The sequence below is a fragment of the Pinus tabuliformis genome, chromosome 7, assembly GCF_031772625.1.
Source record: "Pinus tabuliformis cultivar Carrire ecotype Pingquan chromosome 7, CPIR1, whole genome shotgun sequence".
NCBI lineage: Eukaryota > Viridiplantae > Streptophyta > Pinopsida > Pinales > Pinaceae > Pinus > Pinus tabuliformis.
The window spans coordinates 508,394,214-508,405,945 of NC_142293.1; the positions used below are offsets into that span (position 1 = coordinate 508,394,214).

Consider the following 11,732-nt stretch of genomic DNA (forward strand, 5'->3'; position numbering starts at 1 on the left):
CTCCTACAAATCACACAAGGTTGATGTTAGCCTTTGACACCAAAGAGGGAAAGATGCAGATGAGCTTTTTGAAGCCAACAATACAACAGGCAAAGTCCATGGTTGATTACATAAAAATAAATTTTGAAGTTCTTGCCAAAGACATCCACCCAATTGATAAGATTGAGCTCCATAAGCAAACGGGTGAGATGGTCTATTCTACATTCACCAGTAAAGCCATCACAACACATTAGTTGCAGAATTCTCTGAGTAAAACTACAACGCAGTTACAGTTGGAAAAATCCTCTTCTTAGGCTAAGGACACCAGGATAAAATCATTAGAAGACCTGGTGATTGAGATGGGACATGATCCCAAAGATGTTAAAGTAGTTGAAATATTGATAAAGAAAAAGAACGAGGACATTGCTTCACTTAGGAAACAACTCAAACTCCCTCCCCTCATACATCCACAAATTGCAGAAGTAATTGAGAAACAAAACGAGGAAGAAATTATGGACTTGGTCCTTAAGTTGAATGAAGAGTTGAAATAAATAGAGCAAGAACTAGAAAAAGCTTTGCAATCCAAACAGGGTGAGCTGACCACCATTCCTCAGACTGTAATACCCAACAACAACAACAAGTACATCAGAAGCAGCAGTAACTTCAACAGCTCAAACATAGGACATAATAAAGTCCATGGAGGAAATGAAAATCCAAGCAACTGAAATAAAGAAACTAAAAGAAATGGTTACCAGCTTGGAAAACAAATATGAGCTATCAAAGATTAATTACACTGAAGAAGAGAGAAAAAATAGAAGGATGACTGAAAAAATCAAGACATTAGAGAAGGACTTAACATTGGAAAAGCATTTGAGAGATACTAGAGAGATTTTATGGACCAATATCATTGGTTCCAGCAATCATATTTGGTCTTCTATCCAGATAATTTTTGAACAAACTAAGTTAGTTAAAATAGCAATAGAGGCTATACAGAAGACCAAGCGAGAATTGGGAGAGAAAACTAAAGAGGCAACCCAATTAATCAACTTCTTAAATACCAAAAGCAGGCACCAGCTAGAACAATGGGATATCTAGGATTGAACTGGTACTATACTTGAAATGAAGAAAGTTATTACTAAAAATAACTTAATGCTTAACATGGAAAAAAGATGTTATAGTATTGAAGAGGACATAGATGACTTTATGTTAACATATGACATTCTAAGGAATAAAGGACTTCCAAGCCCACTAGTCATAAATGACAAGCTGATGACTCATGATGACTACATTGAGAAACTTCACAAACGAGCCAGAAATCAAGCCAGCTCTTCCACAGTGAAAGCACTACCTACAGGAAAAGTGTTGTATGATGGTTTGGAAAATATTTTTTGCATTGAGCATGAAGTGAAACACTTGTTTACCTTGTAGCCCAATTTTGCTAAATTTACTGAAACTAATGAAATATACAGGAAATTGATCGGGATGAAGATACCAAATGAAGAATGGTGGACCAATATGACCAGTATCCTATAGATTACTATGGTAACTCTAAGGTAAATAGAAAATATTTACTAAGGTAAAGTCTGGTAAACAGGTAAAGAGTATCAGGAATAGGTAAAGAGTATCAGTAGGGAAAAGTAAGCAAAGAGTTTCAGCCTCCAGCTCATTCATAAATAAAGGGACAACAACAATCAATTTTCCATCTGTATCTATCTTTTTGTAAAAGATATCTTGTATTCCCTATAATAAATATCATGTGATTATGAGATAATTTTGATGTAATTTTTTTACAAATACTTCTCTATTCGAAGTATTGTGGGTGGATCCTATAACATCTCTGTAAATCTATGCTATTAAGCTGAGAAATCTTTTGTATTCAAATTTGGATTTTTGCTAGAAAAGGAATGAAAGTTGAGGACATTTCATCGTATTCCCGTGCAATATAATTACAAATAAGTATTCTATCCTTGTGATTTTATGTGCTTTCTATATGCTTCAATGTTTCAAGCATCTTAAATCTAAATGGTAAAATAGTCAAAGTGTATCATAATTAGCTTCATTTCTCTCCGCTATCAACAGTCTACCATTTCTATGTTTTATTCTAAACTATTTCGATAAAGGAATTCTTAACTGCTCCTCTATCCCTATAGTTTTTCTCTAATAAGTCCTTGGTATAGGATTCTTAAGTGCCCTCTGCTAGTTGACCTATCTTCCTTTCCTCTTTCTAATCCTAAGTTGAGGATTCTTGATTGCCCTCTAGTTTTGAGTAGAACTATCATCCATTCAAGCCCCAAAGTTTGTTTTTATTTTGCTATCCTACCTATTGAACTCATACGTCAGCAATTTGACATGATCCAGTGAATTATCCCTGATTGACTCCATAGCCCAATGGCCTAAAAGCGTAGTTTTCCCATTTGTTTCAGAACTCCACCACTCTCAAACAAAACAACCTCATTGAACATTAATACTAGCCTAAAATCCTTTCAAACATAGCTAAATCATAAAGAGAGAGCCCTCTCTAGACTTAGGTGGGCTAGCACTCGAGTCTAAAAGTTTGTTTGTAGTTACCTTGGATGCTTTCTTTCTTTCAATAACTTCTAAGGAAAGTTTGAGTGATAACACATATCAAGCAAATATTAATCTTGCCTCCAACTTTAATATATTTATATTCCATTTCTAGAAAATATGATTTTGTAATGAATTTCAAAATATTTAAATTTAAGTTTTTATTTAGTTTAACTCTTAGAATTTCTCCTCTCAATATTAAAATTAATCTTTAAAAAATAAATTTAGTTTACTTTATTATTTAATTAATACAAATATTATTATAATTTTTTTTTGGAAAAGTATAATAATATAAAAAATTAAACTTGAAAATTTCCTTTTTTAATGTTAAACCTTAAAAAAGAAGTCACAATTTTTTAATAATATTTTTATCTCGCCAATTTGAAAAATCACCCGTTATAAAATAATTGTAAATATTTATGTTTTTTTAGTCTACACAATTTTCTTTTTGTGATGGAAAGTGGGTGACACATTTGCATTTTACAAGTGAAGCGTGTTCCACACATCGTGATTATCCATTACGGTTGGATGTTACCATGCTCATGGGATGGGATGGGCAACATTGAAATGATTTGATTTACAATTTTTGCTTCTTTCTTTTCATTTAGAATGATTTTGCACTCTTTTTGGGCTGATTCAATTTGTCTAAGGGCTTGAAGCATTTCAAATTTCATTTGCCTTTCATTTGATACAAAGTATATAAAAGAAGCTTTATGTCTTTGAAATTCAGCTTCATGTTCCTCTGTTTCCTTATTGAGATTTTCTTTCAACTCCTCACCCATAGCCTCTACTCTACTAAATTTCTTGTTGGATTTCATTTCTCCCTCGACGTTCTCCTTCAACTACTTCCACTGTATCCATCATTAGAAACTATTTCTCACCAATCTTTCCATTTAGCTTAGATATCCACTACTCCTTTAGTAGACATTTTGAAAAAAAATTGTTCTCATCATTAAGTGTGGCCATTTGTGTGTGCTCTTGGATAGCTTGAATGTCTTTCATAAGAGCTCCAATTTGTTGCTTTAGATTCGTTTTTTCGTTCTTCCAGTTCTACTCCTAGTTGGGAAACATTGCAACTACTTTCTCATTAGATTTTGCATCCTCTTCCGTTTGCTTCTTCATCTTTGCCACTTCAGTTTTAGCCATGGCCACACTGTTTAGCATTTCAATTTTCTCTAATTCCCATGCTTCTATTACATCCTTATTGTTTGTCACAAGACTCTGAGCATTCTAGATAAGCAATCTGAGCAATTGAGTAGCTCCACTTAGCACTTATTCGATTGCTTTAGAGATGCCATTCATTCCTATAACCATCTTATTCCCATTCATTCTTGTACCTAATAGATTGAAAACAGAAATAACACAAGAATTCCATAAATAAATAGGAATGAACACCTCATCTTTTTGTCCAAGGCATAATTGACGAGGGATTAATTCCTTCTTTTTTGGGGTTAATTTTCCAACATCCTCCATTTTTCTTATGTTCATCACCATTGCCAAGCTCTAGTTGGGCTACTTGTAAAGCACTTTCCTCCTATGGGTTGTTTCAGAAACCAATTCCTACTTGACCAAAATTTGAAATATCCAATCATTCAACTAAAGTTTTTCTTAAGAGAATACCAAATATGCACCATGAATTATTTTCTTTTTATTTAGTGTTGGAGACTACCCATGGTGAAAACCTTTAGTTTCGGCCAACAACTCAAACAATGTCCAAGAAGAAAAAAAATATAATATGGTTCATTCAAGATGAATTTGCACAAAACCCACTTGACTTAAAACGATGTAATCAAAAGTACCTAAATAGAATACCTTACCTTATTCACACATTCCAAACTAAACCATTCAATAACAAGGCAAACACATTCTCTATTGTAACTACATTTTACATTAAAGAAACTAGATAACAATTCCATTATCTATAATAATTGCATTTGTTTTCTTTAGGCTTGAGTATTTCCAAATAACCACCAAACCAGTTTTTTCAAAATCAGACCTAGAAAATATTGGCTTCACTATATTTCTCTTTTGTTGACCATGTGGTCACACATATCATGGTGATGCTACTTTGTTTTTTCCAATGTAAGTGTGCCATATTTCAACACTACTTTTCAAATCTCACTAAAAAACCACCTCTCTGTTGTGAAAAACATGCTTCATACTAACTACAAATTAAGTAAAAAGAATTCGCTATGTGATTCTTGATTGTTTTTATAAGCTATATACAATATGTCCATTTTGAGAATGTAATAGAGTCACCAAGTATGTGCTTTAATTTGGATTGATCTAAGCATATATGACATCACTTATGGACATAATGTTTCACGGGATATCCATATATTTGAAAAGAATTGTGGTTATTCGATTTGGAATGCTTCACTTCATAGAAAGACCAAACCATACATGAAACCAAAATATGGGTTATGGTAACCATTTAGTTGCACCCATCAACATTATAGTATAAATATGGCATCTTATTGGATCAATAAAAGGACTAGGTTTTCCATGAAACTAAAAAATGGGTTATGCTTCCCATATAGTTTCACTGGTGGCTACTATATGATAAATGTTAAGAATGTGGATAACAATTTCCTTAAACTTGCATCTTTATGCCAACTAGCATTTATCTGAAAGAATGCAACAAGAAAATTTATGAAGCATGTTGAAAAAATCATTGGACAACTACAGAACAGAGGCAAAGTAAATATTGTCCAGATCTCCAATAATATCTTCATTCACCTTGTAGATAAAGAGACAGAGATGGTGGCAACACTGCTTAATGTGCCCTCTTTGTCCCACTATGATGGATGAGCAGAAATCCTAGCCCTGGTTGTCATAAAAAACTAAACGTAAAGAGGTGGATCTTCTACTTTATTATGTCCTTTCAACATCATGATCACTTTATTCATTGAAGGCCTCACTTGTGCATCCTCTTAAATAAAGTAGAATGCAATTATGATAACTCTTTCTACCTGTTCCCTCTCATATTCTACCAAATCTCTAGATTCAGATCAATGACATTCCTAATATTTCCTTCCTGAATGACACTAATTTCCCATGAAATAAAAAACTCCATCTCCTCCTCCTCGGAGAGGTCTAGATTCTTCCTCCCACCAATTATTTCTAACAAAACCATGCCAAAACTATAAACATCACTCTTGTCTATGGGACAGACATGAAAAATCAATTTAGAAGTTAAGTGCACAGGAGTCCCCTTGACATGAGTAAATTCCTGGCTCTGAGCCCTATCCATTAACTTGGCCAACAAAAATCTGCAAGTTTGGCTCCAAAATTCTCATCCAGCAAGATATTTTGAGGTTTCACATCAAAATGAAGAATCCTGTCTTTGGATCTGTCATGCAAGAGAGCCAATCCCCAACCCACATCATGGATGATCTTGTATGTCTTTCTCCAGTCAAGATATGGTGAAGGATTATTGTCATAAGGGCACCAAAACAACCAGTGATCAACATATACATCGCTCATGTACTCATACACCACCAATCTATAATTGCCATCAATGAAAAACCCAAATAGTCTCACCAAATTTACATGGTTAATGCTTCCAAGGCTGCAACCTCTGCATGGAAATGAAAATTCCCTATATCAGCATTAGCGAGTTTCTTCATTGCAACTTTTGTTCCATCGACAAGTTGTCATTCAAACAAAACTAAAAACCCACCAACCCCAAGTTGCCTACTAAACCTCTTGTGGCCTCCTCCAGCTCCATGTATGTATAGCTTTGGGCAAAGCCTGGAAAATTCTCTAGAAATTCATCTTCTACAGACCTCTGCTTCACCATTTTAATATTCACTTTATATCTCGTGCAAGAAATCCCAGTGCAGAAACCATGAAAACAATGAAAACCCCTAATAAATTCCCTAATGATATGGATCGAGACTAGTTTCAAGTATTTGATCTCCTGATAATGGTAACACCCTCTAGAGTTATTCTTGAAGAAAGCAGTAGCATAAGAACATTTCAACAAACACGAGTTTTTACATTGCTCGAGGCTGACAGAGCTAATATTCCTGTACTCATTTGCAAAATAATCTATCCCATAAATCTCTAGCAATTGGTTTGAAGCCCCACATACAAGATTCTTCCTTGGACTACATCTGATATGGGTTGAAATTCATTAATTATAGCATCACCTTGGCAACTGGAAGTCCCTCCTGAGCTAAAAATGCTGACAGAACCATAATTGTGGGAGAAGAGGAAGAAAGAGAGCAAGAGAAACCATTTCTGAGGGGGCGAATAGATGATGGTTATGGTGGCTATGTTAGACGGAAAAATCTGAGACCACGATGATAGAAGTTGCAGGTTTCTATCACCATAAAAATATGTGGAGTCCACTCGCATAAAAATTCATGGAGGAGTACACATGTTGACATGTCATACCATGAGACACATGTTAGCCCAAAGGAAAAAGGGTAGATGAAGGTTGTCTTGACTATTTCGAAGAAGAGATGCTTATCAGCATAAATATACACTTGAGCAAGATTGAAAGTGTTTGCATCTAGAGGTGGCTTATTTATCAGATTATTTTAATTTGACATTTAGGCTTCTTTAATGTTTTTATATTTATAGTTTAAAGCTTAATTGATTATGATGGTTTATATCATTGTATTTTGTATCCATATTTCAAATTTAGTTTTAACATTTTTGAGAAAAATAATTATAGAATAATCCAACTTTTATATTTAATACTTCTATCAAAATTTTAAGTTTTATTTAATACAATTATATATTTATTTTGTATGATATATTTACAACAAAAATGTCCTTTTCTAAATTGTCAGGTTAGACATCCGTCTACCTTTTTCAACTATGTTTTACATCTATCCATCTATTTTTATGCCCATTAAGTGACCTTTGCCATTTTCATGTTTCCACATGACTAGCGTGCTTGGACAGTCTCAGGTTGGTTCATAGTCAATACAATTTTTCTTGACATAAGTCCCCGTGAGTGTAGGAAGATGATATCCTCCCTTTTGAAATTCTGAGGCTAGAGATTCATCTACCCTTTTCAGTTATGTTTTACATCTATCCATATATTGTTTTGCCCATTATGTGGCCTCTTCCATTTTCATATTTCCACATCACTAGCGTGCTTGGACAGTCTCAGGTTGGTTAATAATCAATACAAATTTTCTTGACAGAAGCCCCTGTGAGTGTAGGAAGATGAGATCCCACGATTGGTGACCAATGCTTGGATATTTCTCGTAGACAATTCAATATAAGGGCTCAACCCCCCATGTTCACATATATAGCGATGACCAACCGTGACACTAGTGTGGCCTCCTTCGACGGGCACAATCTAATGAAAGGATCGATGGCTAAGGTTAAGAATATCACTAGAGACCCCGGGCCTAGATATCATTAGAACTTGATGAAATGTTTGGGTGAGCCTAGCCATGGCTATGAAGAACAAAATGGGACGTCACAAACCAACCTTTCTTAGAGCCCGATGGACTCTAATTGGCCCAGGATCTTAATTGTTCTGATTAATCCTAGGGATCAATGGTTCGAGTTGATTTGGTCTCAGATGAGGTTTCTACCTCTAGAACCTTGTACTAAAATTCCATGCCTCAAGCTTCACTCATCGAATGTGCATTGTCAATCGAATCAAATCATTGACTAGTTTGGGATCTGGCAGGGGAGCCGCACTTTAAGCATTTCACATACCATTGCCTTCAAATTACCTTGCACGGCGGACTGTGTTCTCCTTCGATCTCTCCCCAGAGGTTCCCCCTAATCACTGCACCCTTGATTTCAATCTGACACACGTGCTCTATTAAACCAAAATCTCACTGCGCTTTCTGGGCTGATTGGATTGTTTTAGGTTGTACCAACAACGTTCTTCCTTTAATTAAAATGAAAATTTACCAATATCTCTTTTTTTTCTTCCGTAAAATTTACCAATATCTTTTCTTTTTTCATTTAAATAATTTTTTTCATCTAAATAAATTAGGCTTGGAAAGAGTTACATGAATATATAATTTTAACCATAATTGGCCCACCAAACATGTAGAATCAAATGTCTCCATTTAATCATTGACCCATTTTTGCTATATTCAATATCTTTCTTATAATAAGTGAGTTATAATAAACCTATAAAACCAAACTCCCCACTTAACCATTAAACCACTTCCGCTATACTCAATATCTCTCTTATAATAGTTGAGTTCAATGAATTTAGCGTTGACACTGTTAGGGCTAAATCTACCTGAGGCTGAGAAAGGGCAGTTCTAGGGTAACATCAAGCCACACTTAACCTGGTAGCTAGCCCTACCAGGTTGGGAGAGGGCTCTCCCCTTGTCAATCTCAATGAAGATTTATCAAGGAAAGCTTGAGATGACTGATATAAAAACTAATTTTAGGCTAGGTATGCTTCCTCAAAGGAGTTTGATTGAATTTAATGGTTGGGTTGTTGGATCAGATGGGGAAGGAAACTTTGGGTCCGGGAAATGAACACAGATTTGCAGAGGTTTCTATGGGGTGAGGTAGGCAAGTGTTTTAGTACTTTGAAATGAGCGTAATGGTGAGTCTAAAGACTAGTGAGGAGCTTGAGAGGGCATGCAAGTGTCATGAGTCCTCTTTAAATAGTAGAAAACATATAGAACTAAATAAACCCGAAGGTAGAGCACTGAAATACCAATGAATTACACCTTTCAAACTTGATTCATTTAATTATGTAGAAAGAGAGAAATGATGGCACACATAAACATAAATCAAATGAATTAGAGAGAAGAACACAATGCTATTTCAAATTATCACAAGAACACACAAAATGCTGCAAAACCCTGGTTTATTTCCTTGTGAAACAACAGAAGTGATGTACAATAGTGCTCAATGCATCCACAAGAGTTCAACCTTGAAAAATGACGAAGAAAGTACAATATATAGGCATCAAACCACCCATGCTAGCCATTAGGGGTCGAATCCATGACTCTAAGAGCTATTTCAGCAAGATCTAAGCTAGGAACTAAAAAATAGGCAGTGGAACAACTTGCCTCTAAAACTATGGAAACTGATTCATTGAGTTCAAAACCACCTATAACTGATGTATCTACCTCCTTAAGTCAATTTAGATCATTTTTATATCAAAGTACATCAATTTACATCATCAATTTGACCATGAGAGAGAAAAAGTCAAACTGAGAGAAAAATAGGCGAAAATTTTGAGTTTTGAGCAAAATTGACAAAATTGTGCCTAATGTGCAGTGCCATCTACTTGATGCATAGTGCATTTTCCAAGATGATTTTGGATGCCTTATCCTTCACCAAATTTGCTCCAAGATTGGTTGTTGGAAAGGTCTGTCTATGTAATTTCTAGGAAAAGTGGAAATTTTGAATTTGGTGTCCATTTACCACTCCAAAAATCAGTTCTCCCAAGACTGCTTCCTGTGGTTCCAAAAAGTGGCAGAGAGGGCATTTTTGAGGTGTTTTTTGCCCTTTAGGTGACCTAGATCTCCTCCAAAATTCATGAAATTTTCTAGGTTTTCATATTTTTTCATGAGGAATCCAAAAATGTAATCCATTCCTTAAAATTCCTTACCAACGTAGTGAGCAGTGCCAGTGGCGCTGCGCATTAGAGGAAAATTCCCGTGTCATACAATTAAAAATTTGGAAATGACAAAAAGTTCTCCAAAATTCTTCAAAATTGGCAAGAAGCAAGACTATCAACTACGTTTTTGGGCCAAGGAAGCTTCATCCAAGATTCTAAGTTTATCTTGCTCCTTTTTGGTATTTAAGGCTCTCCCTAGTTTGGCTTTTAGGCTTCTTATTCTTCTCCTGCAAATTTTGTTCCGGGCCAAATAGTGATAAGCCATGTGTCGAAACATGTTCTTATCCTTATTAGCCTTGTCAAGAAGCTTCTGAAGGTGGACATTCACTCTTTCTAGCCATGATTCTTGGTCAGCCTCTATTTGTTGCTCTAGTGAAGTCAGCTTGATTTTCCATCTTTTTGCTATTTGCTGGTTTTCCTTGATGGTTTGTAGCTCCATAATTGTTTGTTTGTCCTCCAATTGCTTGTTCTATTGCTCAAGGTATTTAATGATCCATTTAGCCCTCTCAAGATCAAGTGATAGGCTTTGGATCTCAGCTTCTTTTTCCTTGATGATCTCATCCTTGAGTCTTGATCTTTGGGAGCCAAAATCAGTGTCCTCTTCCTCAATTAAAATGAAATCTGTGTCTTGGACTTCAGAAGGCCCTTCATCATGCAATGGTATCCTTCCTCTATGCTGTACCTGCTCTGCTAAAGAAGAAGGCAAAGCCCCTTTCACCCCAGGTGAAGATAACATTTTCATGTTGTCTCGTTAAGAGAACAAGACCCCTTCCACCCCTGGTGGAGATAATACTTGTTTGGTAGCTGCGAAAAGTCTTCTTGTCCCATTTTCATAAGTTATAAACATAGGAATGTGAGCCTCTTCAATTTTGCTTTCATGTTCTCTTTGTTGCCCAAAAGGTCCAGCTTCCTCTTGAGGTTCTGCAAACATTTGGGGTCCCTTGAAAATCTCATGGGAAATGAAGGTTTCTCATGGCACTCCCAACTGAGTGAGTTGATGCATAACAACAATTTTGATGACAGCAAAGTGATAAATGCTATTGAGCTGCTGTGGGTATTGTTTTCTCTTTGCAATTACAGTCATCCTCTCTATGTTTTTGCAAATGAAGTATGGTATACTCATCATTCTAACCCTAGTAAAATTCATAAGTAATTTGAAATGGTAGGCATAGAGTCTGGAGAACCTTCCCTCAAATGTGAAGTACTTAATGATGAGTTTCATTAATGTCACATACAGGTCCTCCAAAAACTTGAATGGAAACACCCTGCCCGATTGACTATGATATTTGGCTTTAATGTAGGGTTCGTAATTCTGTTTACTAATGTTTTGTCTTTTGTACCATCTTTCCCCCACATCTGGCATCCTAGTTTCTTCTGCAATAATGTTTGGTGAAAGAGTGAAGTTGATGCCAAAAAGTTGTACCATATTGTCCTCGATGTTGATGACAAATTCTCTAGCCAATTCATGATGATACTTAACCATCTCGACTAGATCACAAAATTCAAAGCAAGATTGGTATCTAAAACAAGTGGTGGCAAGAGGGAAAGCAAGAAGTTCAGAAATACTAATAGGCTCATGTCTCCTAGGTTGTACATTTTTGTCTCCTGAACTGTCACT

At 35.6% G+C, this 11,732-nt stretch overlaps 1 pseudogene; it reads right to left on the minus strand.

Moving 5' to 3' along the window:
- Positions 1-5,342: 5,342 nt before the first annotated feature.
- Positions 5,343-6,906, minus strand: LOC149248277 (G-type lectin S-receptor-like serine/threonine-protein kinase SD2-5; annotated as a pseudogene).
- Between the last annotated feature and the right edge of the window lie 4,826 nt (positions 6,907-11,732).